This window comes from Octopus bimaculoides, chromosome 9, assembly GCF_046866305.1.
Source record: "Octopus bimaculoides isolate indiv1 chromosome 9, ASM4686630v1, whole genome shotgun sequence".
Taxonomy (NCBI): Eukaryota; Metazoa; Mollusca; class Cephalopoda; order Octopoda; family Octopodidae; genus Octopus; species Octopus bimaculoides.
Genome location: NC_142936.1, coordinates 50,503,809 through 50,516,830, shown reverse-complemented (window position 1 = coordinate 50,516,830; position 13,022 = coordinate 50,503,809). Strand labels below are relative to the sequence as shown.

Genomic DNA, 13,022 nt, shown 5'->3' with positions numbered 1-13,022 from the left:
CGCTTTCTGAATAGCTCTCCTTTCTAGTTAGCTTCTCTGTTATCTTGATTAAAACCTAAGAGTTATGGAGCCATATATCATTGAATTATTGCATTTCTATTAATGAAATCTACCCTCATACTTTTACTTTTTTTTTTTTTTCCTCCGTGTGTTGGAAATTTATTGAAAGATAAAGCAAATGCTCTCTTCTTCCAACTGCATCGAGCTCTTATTATCGAAAAATTAGGTTTGAAATTCGTTCAATATTCATGTAGGTTGCCAATGTTATTCATTATCTCTTTTACGGTGCTATGATTGCTAGTTTTCCTGTTGACTTAATCATCTCCAAACTGAAAAGCCAATGATTGGAGCTTTTGTTATTTAAAACAAAGATCCTCTTTGTAAATTTAAAAGGCTTTCTTTATGTTTCTGATGTATTATTCATTCGTTTATTTATTAATTTATGACTTTTGGTTTGTATTGAACTTTTAGCATAGTTTTATATATTATGAGAAATCATTAGGAAAATCATTTTTTATTTATTTTATTTCATTTTTGTTCATTTTGATTCAAAAATAGATCTTGTGCTGTGTTATTGGAAATTCAACAGCTCACATTTCTATTGATGGTAATGCATGGTTGCTAATCTCAAATAACAGTTTTTTGTTGTTTTTTGTCATTTTTTTTCTCTCTGTATTTTTCAATCAATGTTAGCTTCCCATGTTTCCTACCCTTGCTAAATTCTGAAAAGCATCCAGTTGTAAACATCTTTGTAAAGCTGAAAATGTTACCACCTTTGTGAAGTGAATGAGATGAAAGATGTTGCTTAGAAGATCTATTCAAACCATGGGAACATAGAAAAACACAGATGAAAATATGATGAAGTGAAGTGGGGGTGGGGGTGGGAATGAAATTACAACTATATTACTGATTATTCTACCTATTATTAGATCTGTATTCTTTAGAAATCAATATAATTCTTTAGCTCTGCCTTTTCTTTTAAATTTCTCAAAGAATGTAAAGCTGTGATTTTTGGCACTGATTTCTAAGAATGTTGATTTGGTTAGGTGACTATGAATATTTTGCTATCTCTTGTAAAATGACAAAATATATATTTCCTTGATGAAGAACCTGAAAATTGTTGGTATATTGGTTAGATTTTACAACACTTAATGTAACATTTTGCTTGCAAGTATGAATTCTGTTTTTCTTTATAAATTGTTCAACTAAAATATTTTGTTCTGAATTATTGATTTATATTTTCTATTTGTGAAATAGTTTTATTTCATTTTATTAAAAATTTTTTTATTAATGACAAGTTATGCAAAGCTGTTTAAATATATCACTTTAATAAACTTTAACCAATGTCATCCAAATGCCATTAGTAGAATTTGTGATATTTCTGTTTCTTTTACTCTGTGTTTTCTAATATAATGACTGATTACTGAAGTTTTTGTAGTTACTGGTACTAACATGTTCTTAATATGCTTAAGACTACATGAACATGTATAAAGGAAAAAAGAAAGAAAAGAATCCAAGACATTAGCCAAGTTACAAAGAGGATACAAGATTTATTCACAATGAGACCAGTTGGTTGCAAAAGATTGAAAATTGATTGGAATATAAATGTAGTTTGAATGCTTCTATGTCATCTCATACCCATAAGAGGCTTTGATTGTTCTCCAACTGCTATAAACAGTGAACTATATGTTCTCATGCTGTTTACAGGTACATAGACTGAACTGGCAAATTTTAACACCTATGTTGGCTATGAATGCAGCACAGTATTGGTGTTAAAGATAGAAACCATTGACCCATTATCTAGTAACCTGATTAGGATAAATATCACTTCATAAATATTTATATAGAAATGTATATAATATATTCATTTCCAACATAGGTATAATGTTTAAAATTAGAAGGATAAATATGGTCAATTAGATCAATTCATTACTCAGCTAGTATTTATTTTATTGACCATGGAAAGCAAGACTAACTTTTGGGATTTGAAGTGTGTCTTAATAAAATGTGAACTGCCATCATCATCATCATTGTGTTAATATCTGTGGTTCTATACTTGCATGGGTCAGACAAGAGCATGTTTGGGTGGAGTCTTCTATGGATATCCTCCTTGTTGCCAAAATGAGGTGATAATCTCCCAGTCTACCGAACAACAAATAGCCTGGGTTTGCATATGTGGAGAACTGGTAACAAATGACGCCAAAATGTTCCTTTTGTTTACAAAGGTCATGCGACATGTCATGATATGTCAAGAAGATCAGACATATGCTTTCATAGAGTACTGCAAGCAAATGACACCTTTAGCAAAGTTGTTGTTTACAATCAGCTGGCAAAAGGCACAAATAGACTTAGGAAACATAAAATTACTCATCTTCACTCTCTCTCTCTCTCTCTCTCTCTCTCTTTCTCTCTCTCTCTCTCTCTCTCTCTCTCTCTCTCTCTCTCAGTTTTTGTCTACTAGATCCATTCACATAAGTGACTTCAGTCAATACAGGGCTATAGAAGACAGTAGACAATATTCATCCAAATTTGTGATAGCTGGATTGGTAAATAAGAGCTTTGATGAGAAACACAAGTATGAGTCACTAGATATATGACACTGTTATGAATTGTGTCAATGAGTCAAGAAGGCCAGCAAGTATTGTAAACACTAGACAAAGACTATGCACATTACATATATTGAATTTATAAAAAATGAATACAAATTCTAGTAAAGGATGCATAATGTAAAGGTAGGCTATGAGAAATTTATAGGTAGTGAGATAGTTAATAGCTAGATAGCACTCCCATGTCAAGTTACTGAAATACCTTTGATATATTGTTTCTGTAGTATGAAAAATGCATTTGATACAAAGAAAAATCCTGTACAAAGTAAAAAGAAAACTGAAATTGTTGAAGTTCATACGGCTTGAATATGTGTTTGCTTGCATGGAACTAAGCTATAGAGATATTTAATGATCCTAAATTATAAATATCTCTTAGAAGTTCCATCTATTCAACAATGTATTGTTGCTACCAATGCCATTATTATTGTCACTAGATTTTCCATACTGACATGGGTTTGTTGCCATATCCTTATGCATCTGTAATAGTTGCACTACCAGACATGTTACGTTGGTACCTGATGTATTTAGCAATGTTTCCAGTTACACTGTTTTACTTGAAGGTTGTTTAAGGATTTTAAAGCTAGAAACTAAATGGCATAGCTAATAGGGGAGCAAAGAGAGTGATCACTTCTCTCAAACACATTTTTCAAAATCAGCCACCTATTCAACAATTTTTTAAAACACTTTAGTTCATTTGGGTGATAAAAGTTGAATCTCTTTTTGTTTTTTGTTTTTTTTTGTTATTCGCCTGGCTTTGGAAGAACTTTCTGGAGTCATGACTTGTGATGTGTTGGTGGCTGCTAACATTGTCTGAAAAACCGAAACAAACCCTGATGTCATAAACTCTCGACACTAGACAATCCTGTGGAGTTTCATCTTTTTCATATATCAGTAGTTTTAAGTCTCATACATAATGACATTTGTTACTGAAACATGAAATAAATGAATGTAGAATACAATTATGTATATTATAATTAATGAAATATTTTGTATAGTATAAGAGATATTAGTAAAAAATTGTTTGGTATGTATCATGGTACCTTTTTTTTTGTGCTCACTCTCCCTAACTTTAAAAACTGGTTATACCATTACTAGATAGTGTTTTTGTTATCAACTTTCATCATCTGTGAAAAAATTTTCTTACAAGGGACAGAGTGCTGCCTCTTGCCTCTGTGAGCAATGCAAAAAAAAAAAAATGACATTTGGTAAAACAGATTGTATATAAATAACATGGAAATTTCTCCCTACTGTTATTACATGATTTATTTGTGAAAACTAACCTTAACTATACATTAAAATTTTGTCTTTTATTAGATAAGTTGAATCTCAGTGTGTGGCACATTGGCCAAGTTCTACTATAGCTTTGGGCTGACCTAAGCCTTGTGAGTAGATTTGGTAGACAGAAACTGAAAGAAGCCTATCATTATATATATATATATATATATATATATATATATATATATATATAAATATAAATATAAAACCTTTTTACTTATTTCTTTCAGTGGACTGCAGCCATGCTGGGACACCACCTTTGTTTAATCAAACAAATTGACCTCACTACTTAATTTTAAGTTTCATACTTATTCTATTCAATTCACATGTATTATCTAAATAATGGCCTTGATCAAGGGACTTATCTATACCTGTCCTAATGTACTTAGAATAAACTGCCTACTTCATTAGTTTTGCTCATATTAGGAAAATTTCTTTGCTGGATGGAAATGTCAGCAAACTTCTTATTTTCTGTTAGATTCTTGCATAAAAAGTAATTTCTTTGTAAAATCCATTTGTGTTTGCCATTGAGAATAAGAATATGTGTTCATCATATAGATTTCAACGAGATTCTTGTTACATGCCATTAAGAATCTTATACACTCTTATCTGGCCAGGAATTGGATGGGTTGTCTTCATCGAGAGCTGAAAATCATAGAAAAATTTGTGAAAAATCTATTACAAAGATGTAAGATACTATTTTTATTTTATTTAATATCAAGCCAAATTTATAATTGGGAATTATCTTACACATTCATGCTCATTCATAATCACACACGTGTTAGATACATATCCAATATCACATACACATATACATACACATCCTTAATCATACACTCATGAACATACTCATTCATAATCACATGCACATATACATGCATACATACATACATAAATACATCACATAATTATGCACACATTAACATTTGCATCCATTTATGTTTGTGTATGCATGGTTATCAATATGAACTGTTCTAGACGTTAATCTTTTTGCAAGCTGTTGAAACTTTGAGAAACAGTCACATTATATATTTGAGAAAAAGTAATCTAGTGGAAATGGTTACAGACCTTTATTCAGTACCAAAAGTAGTGCAGAAAAAAAAGGGTAAAAAGAAAAAAATTCTGATGTGGATTGACTTTCAAAAAGAATGAAAAACTAAAATTTTAAAAAATATTTAAAAATTTAGAAAATGAAATATAGTGTTCAATCATAATTCAACTTGACTTAGATTATTGGTTCCTTCTAAAATAAATTCCCATGCCTATTTTAAGAAATTTCTTGAAAATTTGATTAATGGATTTGAAAGAACATAAGTTCCTATATAAGTAATTAAACATTATTGTTAAACAGAATTTACAATTGCATCACTCGCCTATTATCTTTTTCTTTTATTTATATATATTTTTCTTATATTATTTTTACAGTGTGTGTGATGATTTATATACGTCTGCGCTGATTTATGTGAATTTGCATACATGTTTATTTATTGAGCTTTATTTATGTGATTTTTCAGGTTAAAGCTAGTATGTCTGCAACCATTTTTGCGTGTATGTGTGTGTGTATATATATATATATAATATATGTGCATGCACACACATATATGCATATATATATATACATATATATATATATATATATATATAATACTGAGATGACTTCTATTGTGTGTGTGTGTGTGTGTGTGTGTGTGTGTGTGTGTATATAATTGATTTTCATGATTCTTTTTTTCTGAGAATTATCTAAAGTGAGCTTTTAAACAATATTGTTTTTTCTTTGTTTAGTTACCTGATGCCACTTAATGCAGAAGCATGACAATATTTAGTAGGCCACTGGTTACTTATTTTAAAAGTAGTTATTTTATACATTTTTAATCTTATTTTTATCGTTACTTTTCAACAGCGTAACAAATATATAAAGATTTAAAACATTTAGTTGGAAATCTTTGCTTGAACATTATTGAATATTTAAAAATAAGTTAAAAAGAAACATCAATCTAAGTCTGAAGAATTTCTAATGGAAGATTTCTAAAAATTTATTTTTACCAACTTTTTTTTTCCTTTTTATATTCCTAAAGAGAATTCAATTTTCCACGTTAAACAATACAGAATCTATCAGCTGGTTTCGTGTTCTAATGCTCATCAGGGGAGCTCTAAGTATGTTTCCAATTTCTTTTTCTTTTCTACCTTGGAAATCATTTCAACATAAACCAGACTGTTTTTTTATGCAAAAGATCTGATGGATAAACCATTATTAATATCATCTTGTTTTCATTCTCCTGTCTGTATTTCATTTTTAACTAAGAAAGAAAGTGGTAAAAATCCTATGTTACAATCCAACTTCCCAGATCATACCACTACTCATGGTTAACCTTTTACCAACATACAGTATATTTTTATTTATTCATTTATAGACTAGATGGTCTATGGAATTTACACCATTGTTAGAAAATATTATAGTACTGGTTAACCTTTTAACTTGATATTCAATGCAAGAAGGCCAATTTTAGCAGTATGTGCATATAATGCAAATGGATAATGTGTGTTGAGTGAGTAATGTTCTGTGAAGTAGCAGTAGTGAGTATCTGTGGGCAGAGAAGAGCCAATGAAAATTTTGAGATACTTGCATCTGGCTTAGGAATGTTAAGCTACACTTATGAATTGTCACAATATACATGCAAATAGGCTATCTTGTAAACTTGTTCAACACATGTGAAGATGGGGAAAAATATGTTAATATGTTAATGATAGGATCATCTAGATGTTTTATTAAGCAACAGAAATGTGATATTGCTTACATTGAAAACAAAGAACTAAAAATATAGAATATATTTATGACCAATGTAATTCTAATGAACGTCACATAATTCTTGTAACTTTACCAGCTTCATAGATTGTCTCAAATCATCATTCTCAGGAATTGTATATGCCTAGCATTGCCAAAAATGCAGTTTCCTCTTCAAAATCAACATGTGAGTTATGTTTTAAAAATTTGTTGGCTTATCTTAAATAAATACATATATCACTGAGATCTTACGAGTGGCTGTGTGGTAAGTAGCTTGCTTACGAACCACATGGTTCCGGGTTCAGTCCCACTGCAGGGCACCTTGGGCAAGTGTCTTCTACTATAGCCTTGTGAGTGGATTTGGTAGATGGAAACTGAAAGAAGCCTGTCATATATATATATATATATGTGTGTGTGTGTGTGTGTGTATATATGCTTGTGTCTGTGTTTCGTCTCCTCACCATTGCTTGACAACCAATGCTGTTGTGCTTACGTCCCCGTAACTTAGCGGTTTGGCAAAAGAGACCGATAGAATAAGTACTAGGCTTACAAAGGATAAGTCCTGGGGTCGATTTGCTCAACTAAAGGCGGTGCTCCAGCATGGCCACAGTCAAATGACTGAAACAAGTAAAAGAGTAAAAGAGATTCCTTAAGCATTAAGAAGAAATGGTTTTTATTTCTTCTTTTAGAAGAAAATCTTTTTGCATCTTTGTTTCTCTTATATAGGACTGTAACCATATTGCAGTACTGGCTTGAAGGGTTTAGTTGAACATTTCAACCCCAATACTTACTTTAAATCTGATACTTATTCTATTGTTCTTTTTGTCAAACTGTTAAGTTACAGGGACATGAACCAGCCCACTCCAGTTGCTAAGTGTTCAGAGACAAAGATCTGTGCTCAAATGCACACAGTGGGCTTCCATATAGTTTCCATCTACAAAATTCGTTCATGAGGCATTGCTTAAACCAGGGGTATAGTAGAAGGTGCTTGCCTCAAGTGCTGCACAGTGGGACAGAATCCCAAACTATGTGATTGTGAAGGAAGCTTCTTTATCACACAGTCATGTTTGCTCCTATATGACATCCAGGCCTGTGCTTATGCTTAATTTTCCAAACCATTCACGAATACTTTCATAGATTAATTTGTATCTTCTTTGTGTTTCTATTGTGGCTACAATGGACTCCATTAGTATGAGCTCCTTGTTATACTTTTAATTGTTAGTAAATCAATTTTGTGCATCTATTTCTGTGTTTAATGTCTTTATTTTTTATTAAGCTCTACATAAAACACTGTTCTAAAACCTCAAAGCTATGGCTTTTTTCTTGTCTATATGTTCTTACAAGAAGCTACACTTTAAATAAAATATAAAGCATTTATTGTGTGGACTCATTAATGGAAAGAAAAGTCTAAATATGCTTCTCCATCAAATGGCTTTTTTCTTAGCATGTGTATATATTCAGAAATTAGTTATTTCATAGCTCCTGTCTTTCTTAAACCTTTTATAGCTATATTGAATGAAATACACTATGTTTCAATTAAGATTTTCAAAGTAACCAAGAACATAGAAGGATTTTGTTAAACCATTTATTAAACTGTTTATTATTATTATTATTATTATTATTATTATTATTATTATTATTATTATTATTATTAAACTGTTTATAATGGAAGTATGTAATTGACTCTTTAGAATGGACAGCTTTGTGTTCAAGAACTTGAGGCAGTCTGAGGTAAGCTGGTACCAAAAAAGGTTAAACAACATGTGCTGGAGTACTGGAATTTTACTAAGTGTTTGGGATATTCGCAATAAAATTATTGACAAACTACTTCTATATAAGTAAATATTTCTAAACAAAAGGGCAAAAAGCATATTCTCACAGTTGTGTGTGCTAATTTCTTGTTAAGTTGGATGATATCATCATCATAATTTTTTTTTTTTTTTTTTGTATCTGCTTTTTCCATGCACTGGACACTTTTTGACAGTGTTTTACAACTAGATGTTCTTCCTAATGCCATCCCACGTAGTTGCCTATTATGACATGCAGAGATATGGTGTGCCCATTTAAAAACCATGATGTACCTTATTTGTAATAATTAAATATTACAAGCACTGAACTGAAAACAAGATGGAGAAAATTGATCTCTGATGGGATTCAAATTCTATACCTGTCATTTGATGGCAGACCACAATACTGATTATATCACAAAGTGCCTCTAATCAGTAACAAATGCCTTTCATTGGTGATAGAAATTTGATTTACTTTCTCTTTTCTTTCCTAAATCGATACTTACATTTAAATTTTAGCAGTTACCAGACTTATGGTTTAGCCCAACTTTGCATTATTCAGTGGCTTTTATCATATATCTAATTTGATAAAATATTTATTACAAGTGCAGGCATGGCTGCCTTCTAACCATATGGTTTCAGGCTTAGCATCACTGCATGGCATCCACTTTGAATTGTGTGGTCCTCAAATAGGTGGTGGTTTGGTCCATCAGGAGCACCAAGTCTGTGAAACACTCACTTATTCTATGTTGTATAAGACTACATGATTGTATGACTATAGCTGACCAGAGGTTACCAAACAACAATAAATATTCCTTCCATATAAGCATGAACTAATGGACCTATTCCAGTAAATTTTACCAATACCAATGATTTTTCTTTTTTATCACAAGATGAATCTATATAATTCCCGAACAAATATATATATATTTATATATATATATATATATATATATATATATATATATATATATATATATATATAAAAGCTAGTTGTCTATTTTTTATCTACTAAATAGTCATTTGAACCTCGGGTTTATAAGAACAGCATAACATAGATGAATTCAATCCTGCCACATTCAGTTAATCTTACAGCTTTTCCTTTCAGCTATTTTCCTCTTTGTATCTTATGCCGCCTGGCTGGCCTACATGAGATTTTTGAGCGAGATTGTTGCCAGTGCCCCTGGACTGGCTCTTGTGCGGGTGGCACATGAAATGCACCATTTTGAGTGTGGCCGTTGCCAGTACTGCCTGACTGGCCTTTGTGCGGGTGACACGTAAAAGCACCCACTACACTCTCTGAGTGGTTGGCGTTAGGAAGGGCATCCAGCTGTAGAAACTCTGCCAAATCAGATTGGAGCCTAGTGTAGCCATCTGGTTTCACCAGTCCTCAGTCAAATCGTCCAACCCATGCTAGCATGGAAAGCGGACGTTAAACGATGATGATGATGATTGCTTTCTCAATATAGACAGATGCAGGTTGCAGTACCTCATTTATAGAAATGCTGAAATGTGAATTTGTAATTTCTATGCTTTAAGTAAAATTGAGGGAAATTAGCTTCAACCAGAGATTGAAGCAAATTTACAAATCCAGCACTGTACTTAATATCTTGTACTTAATATCTAATGCTTGCTTATTGCACTTTATGTTAATTATTAATCTTAGAGAGTTTGAGTAAATCCTTTTTATATCAAACTGTTTGAGAAATCCCTTGGTTCTATGATATAGTATTTGTTTAAAGTAGTCTAAATGAAAACCTTCCATCAAAAATATGTGTCATGTCCCAAACACCAGCTTAATACTGATAATTTATTTTTCTAAATTCTTTTTTCAAAATAAATTGAAACAAAGGTAGTGTATCGCAACAGAAATATAGCAAAAAAAGTTTTTAGTGTCTTACATTATCTACACACAAATATTTACACTTACTTCATACTTTTTATCTTCATTTAAGTGTACAATTCAAAAGACAATATTTGTATGAGCTATTCAAGTGTTATTACAAGGCAGACTTGCATTACATTTTATATTCCAGAATAGCGTACAAATATCTTTACTAGTGTTGATTATAGACTTCCTCTTGAAAACCTAGAATACAGATCTATAGCCCCGTGACTACAGTGTTCTCATATTTTGATGACATACCAAAGTGCATCACAGTTCAGACAATAAAATCTAAAAGACAGAAACTGTAACTTTTTGACCATCTTCCTTCTTGTGCCAAATGTCCAGAGTGTGGTGTCATGTTTCCTTTTTATTGATTTTTGGTGAATTGAATAGCTTGCATTTATTGAATTTTATATCTATTATGACTAGCTTGAGATATGCCTTAATTAGCAATCATTCATAATATCATTGATGTTATATATTTATTTATATACAACATTCTTTCTTTATTCTAGTCCTCTTTGTCTTCCTTTTGCTTCTTTTTTTGTATGCATTTTCATTTTGAACTCTCTATCAAGTTATCTTTCTCTCTTTCTTTCTGAGAAACTTTCTTTACTCTTATCTCTCTATCAAATTCTCTTTCTCTATCAATTTCTTCTGTAGCAGTTTCTCTTCTAGTTTATTTCTCTACCTAATTCTAACTCTCAAGTCCTCTCTCTGCATCTCTTTTCTCTGTCTCCCTCCTTCTTTAGCTCCCTATTTTTGTCTGTCTCTCTCACTCTAAAGGTATCGCTTTCGCCATCTGTTTCTCTCTCTCTCATTATCAGTTTTTCTCTCTATAAGGTTCTCCTATTAGGTTGTTTCTCTTTCTATCAGGTTCTTTTCTCCTTTGTCAGACTCACTTTCTCTCCCCTTTCTGTTAAGTTCCCTCTATATGTCAGATTTTCTCTCTCTCTCAGACTCTTTCTCTCTCTCTCAGATTTTTTCTCTCTCTCTCACTAATTTTCTTTATATATTCTTTTTTACTTAAATAAATTTTCATTATCATTTCTGTGTGTGTATGTACAACTAATCCAGTAAATCCATATTGTATGTACAACTAATCCAGTAAATCCATATTGTAGTTTCATTCAAGTATTTGATATGATGTATTATGACTTCTAGCCCATTAATAACTGAATGCATGCTCTTGTGCTGATATATAATCTTTCATCTTGATGTGTAACTTTTTTTATAAAGATACTTCAACCACTACACGTTAACTCAAAAATAAACTGTCTGGTTGTTTCACCAATTGTAGTCAATTCTCATGTGAGACATTTTGAGTAGTAAATATATACTTTATTTTCTGAAAGTAAAAGCTACCTAATTTGAAAAAGGTGCCAAGATTGTCACTGGAATGATCAGCAGTTTGAATCTTATTTGAATGGGAGAGACCATGGACAAGACATTTAACTGACAGCAGTACAGTTAAAGACATTAGTTCTAGAGTAATTGAGCACGGGCTAGAGATCATGTTAATACTTAACCCGTTAGCATTCATATTATTCTGTCAAAAGTAATGCTTATTTATGCACATTGTTTTGAATTAATTCTACATCATCTTATAACTTTGAGATTTTGATGAGGTAACTGTTGATTTTTAGAATGATATTGTAAGAGACCAGATCTGTTCAGTTTGAACATAAAACAGGTAGAATATTTTGGCTGGATATGACTGGTTTAAATGTTAAAAAGTTAAAGAAATATTGCAAGAGTGAGCTGCAACCATACAGGAGGGCCACATTTAAGGATTTTAGCTAATTATATTGATCCCTGTACTTCATCTGCTACTCATTTCTATCGATCTCTATTGGATATGCGAAGTTTGCTTCTGCTATGCTCCATTAAAGCGTTACCCCTATTCTATAGACTTAAATATGATATTGTTTGAATGATTTACGATGGTATACACAACAGAAACATGAGTGTGTGCATGTGTGTATGTGCATGTGTAATGGTGTTCCATGGAGTTTCTATCTACCAAAAATCACAAGTTACTGATCACCATGAGACAATGGTAAAAGTCACTTGCTCCAATGTACCGTGCAGTGGGAGAGAACCAAGAAACACTTGTGAAGTGAAATTATTAGCCACAATGATTTAGCTAATGTTTTGTACTTGTGTGTGTATGTGTACATATATATATATATATATATATATATATATATATACACATGTATATATAGATATATATGCATACATACATGTGTATATATATGTGTGTATATATATATATATATATATATATATATATATATATATATATATGCATACATACATGTGTGTGTGTGTGTGTGTGTGTATACACACACACACACACACACATATACATCATCATCATCATCGTTTAACGTCCGCCTTCTATGCTAGCATGGGTTGGACGATTTGACTGAGGACTGGTGAAACCGGATGGCAACACCAGGCTCCAATCTAATTTGGCAGAGTTTCTACAGCTGGATGCCCTTCCTAACGCCAACCACTCAGGGAGTGTAGTGGGTGCTTTTACGTGTCACCCTATATATATATACACGTATATATATATATATATATATATATATATATATATATATATATATATATACACACATATATATATATATATATATATATATATATATATATACACACATATATACATATAT

At 31.5% G+C, this 13,022-nt stretch overlaps 1 protein-coding gene across 12 annotated transcripts in view; it reads left to right on the top strand.

Moving 5' to 3' along the window:
• Positions 1–13,022, top strand: part of LOC106868354 (N-acetylated-alpha-linked acidic dipeptidase 2) — a 1,035,601-nt gene that overhangs the window by 81,857 nt on the left and 940,722 nt on the right. Inside the window, exon 2 of one of the 12 annotated variants that reach the window (XM_089357528.1) lies at positions 4,499–4,569. The exons of the other annotated variants lie outside the window; for them this stretch is intronic. The gene's annotated coding sequence lies outside the window, so the exon portion shown is untranslated. The remainder of the gene's footprint in view (positions 1–4,498; positions 4,570–13,022) is intronic. 12 annotated transcript variants of the gene reach the window in all.